Below are 5,000 nucleotides of genomic sequence, written 5' to 3' on the forward strand. Positions count from 1 at the left end.
TCCTGGGTTACGAATTGTAACGGCTCCTACCTTCGGGGCCTTTTCCTCACTGGCATCGAACGTCAACTCAGAACTGGTACGGACAAGGGGAATCCGACTGTTTTATTAAAAAAAAGCATTGCGATTACGTCCCTGCCGGATGGCTCACAGCCAATGTGATTTTTCTGGTCCAGTGCTTCTGAATGTCAACGTGAAGAATTCAAACCCAGCGCGGGTAAACGCGCAGGGATAACTATGACGCCTCTTAAGGTAGCCAAATGCCTCGTCATCTAATTAGTGACGCACATGATGGATTAACGAGATTTCCCCACACTGTCCTGTCTACTATCCGCGAAAACCACAGCCAAGATGGAACGGCTCTGGCAGACTCCCGCGTGGATAAAGAAGACCCTGTTGACTGACTCTATTCCGATCTCTATGTGAAACTACTTGAGGAGGTGTTAGGATACAGTAGGGAGCCGGAAACGCGCAAGTGGAAATCCCACCACTACTTTTACCGTTTATTTTTGACTTATTCCGTCGAATCGGCTATTGGCGGGGTTTATTCGTCCCTTGTTGGGTGACGGTCAAGGCCTGTTTCGATGGGCCGAGAATCCGGGCGGAAGACAAAATTGTCAGGTGTTGGGGAAGTTTTGGCGTGGGGCGGCACATCGGTTAAAAGAAACGCAGTGTTGTCCGAAATGAGCTCAACGAGAAACATAATTCTCTGTTGGCCAAACGGGTAAAAAACTCATTTGAATTCTGATTTTCAGTACAATACTAACCGTCAAAAGCGTGGCCCTTATCGTATTCCTTTATGACTCTATCGGGATTTGAGCTAGACGGTGTCAAACAAGATTACCACAGGAGAAAAAACTGGCTTGTGGCAGCCACTCGTATTCATTTAGCGACACGTGCTTTTGATCCTCGGTGTCGCTCGTCCTATCATTGTGAAACAGATTCACCAAATGTCTGTGATTTGTTCACACCAGCCAATAATGTGAGAACGTTGAGTACTGGGTAGACCTGGCGACAGAGACAGGTATAGTTTTTACCCTTAACTGATGACAATGTTGGCAATAGTAATTCAACTAGTACAGAGAATGGAACGGTTGAATTCGCATCCATTACGGTTCCATTTGTTTTTCCTGTGTGGTAAAGAAGCCAGTGTGCAGCAAGCTACCGTCGTTGAATTATGACTGAACGCCGCTAAGTCGAGAAAGTCCCTGGCTAAAGCGAGGCATGTGCCCATGTGCCCCGTTGTGCCGACCCTTTAATATGTGGCAATCATAGCCCCCAAAGGCACGTGTTCACAGGGCAAGACCTCGCGGCAGATGAGTCGTGTAGGCTTCCTTGAAGTAAATTATCTCTCGGAGGCAGTGGGTAGAATCCTTTGCAGACGACTTATAATCGACGGGTTAATTATAAGTGGCAGAGTGGCCTTACTGGCCAGTAGTCCACTTGAATTTCAGCCTATGTCGCTTGATCGAGGGTCCGCCCTATTCAACAAGAAGCCGAGCTTGAAACTTAAATGAGAGCACATAATGCGCACAGGTGTGCCAATAAGAAAGAATGGTATCGAGAGTACACGTGTGGCGATGGCGCTGCCCTACTGTGGTGTAGCTTGACATTCCTCATGGTCAATCGTTGACATGCTGTGTGCAGTGTTGCCATTTGCGGATACTGTCATCGGTTGGGCAGTGTGCACGGTGACACTAAACCACCGCGTGGTCCGTGTCCGATTATTAGTCGAATTTGGTCATCTACTGAGCCATGACGGTGCCACTCGCTTTGCATGCATCCTGACAGTCGAATTGGCTCAGTGCGTGTGGGCATAGTGCACGTGACGTAGGCTATGTTGCAATGTCCCGACTTCGATTGCAAATATCGTTGGGCTAATGCGTTGACAATTCGGATTGCCATCATTGCCCCATGCATTGACATAAAGCGTTGACATGTCGCGTTGACGTAACGGTAACATAACCAAGGGGCGCCTAACATGCGCGTAACAGCACTAATTTTGGAAAACGGAGTGCTGGATCTCATTACATGATTAATCATGACATCAAGACATGGTCAACCGTATGCCTAGTGCATACATGCTACATACGCTCGCAGCCGCGTACTTTTCATGCACACCGATTCACACGAGTGTTGTGTTGGTCTACCTTACAACAAAAGCTACCAAACACGGCATAGATCCTAAGATGCAGACTAACGTGTTGGGTAGTGGCTACTACAGCGGTAACATTGGCAGTTAGTGCGTGGAATCGTGTGTGGTGCTAGGACTTGACAGACACTACAGACATGACATGGTTAGTGCATGGCCTAGTTGTGTGGCTAGTGCTTGACATGACACGACATGACTCGTTAGTTTTAGTGGCCTAAGGACGCGTGTGCTAAGTGCTTTGACATGTAACATCGACTTGTCGTGACATGGTTAGTGCATGACTGTACACACGACGACGACAATGACATGGTTGTGCATGACATGGACACGACAGACATGACATGGTCAAGCGGTGCAATGACACATGACACGCATGACATGACATTGCACATATCACACATGACATGACATTACACAGAACTCAATGGATGAACTAATGGTGAGTGTCAGTGACATACTGTCGCATGACATGTGGAAAATCAGTTGCAATGACATGGACACACATATAGAAACACGACACTTTATGTGTGCATTGCACTGACATGTTAGTGCCATGACATGACACCCCCATGACATGGGTAGTTGCATGACATGAACAGCGACTGCAATGACACATTAGTTAGTTAGCATGCCATGACTCACACACTTGTACATGGCTATCTACGTGACATGCCATGACATGGTTAGTACATGACGATGACTGACATGACAGGGTTAGTGCACTGACTGCCACAAAACATGCCCTGGTTAGTCAACTCGATCATTATGACATGACCCGACATGACCATGAATTGCATGGTTTAAATGTCATGACATAGGCCATAACATGACATGGTTCGTGCATGACATGACACGACATGACTATGCCATTGCCGTGTATACAATCACACTTAATCAATACACGTGACAGACACGTGAATAGATCAATGGTCAGTTGCATACATTGGGGACAACCGAACACTCTACTCCCGTGACATGGTGTGTGAGTGCATGCATGCACTACTGAGAATACGACATAAAATTGACACATGGTTAGTCGCATGACATGACACAGATACAACAGCCGCCTTAGTATACGCATGACACGAACACGCATGGTTAATGCATGACATACCATTACCATGACTTCGGTGAGATGCATGACAATGAACATGACGGCTTACTGTAGAGTGCAAGTTGACGATTGTCCATTTGCATGACATGGTCAACATGCCTGACTCATGAACAACTCCATGACATGGTACTTGGCGTTTAGTTTCATGAGCACGATCTACTTGCACGACTGTTTAGGCCTGTCAACATGAAGCAGCGATCCACGCATGGTTCAGTGCATGACAATGACAAACGGATACATCAGATGGTCCGTGCAGGGGACATGACACTGACTCATGGTCATGGTTCATGTGAGCATGACATGACACGCCATGACAATGACACCAGGTATGTTACTGATGACTTGACATGACACGGCATGACATGACCGTCGGCAAGACATGGTTTTAGTGTCAATGACCTATATGTAACTTTGAGCTAGGTATTGAAACATGGCACACGCATGCAACTAGGGCAATGCATTGACATGACCCGAACATGACATACTAATGACATTGAACATGACCTCTGTTAATGCAGGATCATGACACACCACATATACTACAATGAGTCATGTGAGTGTGCCTACGACCTCGACACATCGGCATGACATGCTCATGAGTGCAGTACACCAATTCACACACAGGCAGACATTGGTGATTGTCATGACTCCATTACACCGCCATGACATGAACCCCCCCATCATGACATGGTGTCAGTGCATGAACATTCGACATGACATGGTATTGTGCAATCGACATGACCCAATGACATGGGATTAGATGCTAATCGACATGACATCACACATGGCATGGTCGCATCATGACCTTACAGCGACACGATTCATGACAGTAACATATTGTTACGAGGGCATGACATGACACGACCACGCCAATGACAATGGTTTGCACAGCCGATGACATGACACACAACTTATCCACTGAACCATGGTAGTGCACACATGACCCACCATGACGGTTAGTGCATGACATGACAACAGGTGAAGTGCATGCATGAACCGACCTGACATGACATGGTTAGTCATGACATGGTCAGTGCATGACGTTGTCGTGCATGACATGACACCGTCATGCATGACCTGGTCTGTGCATAATACACGGCATGACATGACTGGTCAGTGCAATGACTGACATGCCATGACATGACTGGTTAGGGTGCATGACCAATGACACGGCATGAACGGTAGTGCATGACATGAACTACATGGTTAGTCATGACAGACAACGACACGGAACGGGCATTACATGACATGAAATGACATGGTTTAGTGGCATGACATGACATGACATGGTTAGTTCAATTACATCACGGTTAGTGCATAAATGACACGGGCACGACACACATACTGACCTGACACTACATGCTGACAGACATGACATGACCTGGTTAAGTGCATGGCATGACAGGCACGACATGGGTTAGTGCATGACATGCACGACATGGTTCGTCATGACAGCATGACATGGTTAGTGCATACCTAATGTGGGGGCTAGTACATGACATGGCACAGAATGGCAAGGTTAGTGCATGGCCCTGTGTGGCTAAGTAACATTCATGACACGGCATGACAGTTTAGTGCATCCATGACTCGCCCGTTCGGGCTGTCCGGGCATATACAAATCTGGGGTTGGGCGGGTGAACAGTTGGCGTATCATCACTGGGATAGGCAAGCTTCTCTGGAAGGAAGCCATGATGCACCCTCGTTGAAGTCACACTACCTATCAAAACAAAATCCGAA

The sequence above is a fragment of the Malania oleifera genome, chromosome 1 (genome assembly GCF_029873635.1).
Source record: "Malania oleifera isolate guangnan ecotype guangnan chromosome 1, ASM2987363v1, whole genome shotgun sequence".
NCBI classification, from domain to species: Eukaryota; Viridiplantae; Streptophyta; class Magnoliopsida; order Santalales; family Ximeniaceae; genus Malania; species Malania oleifera.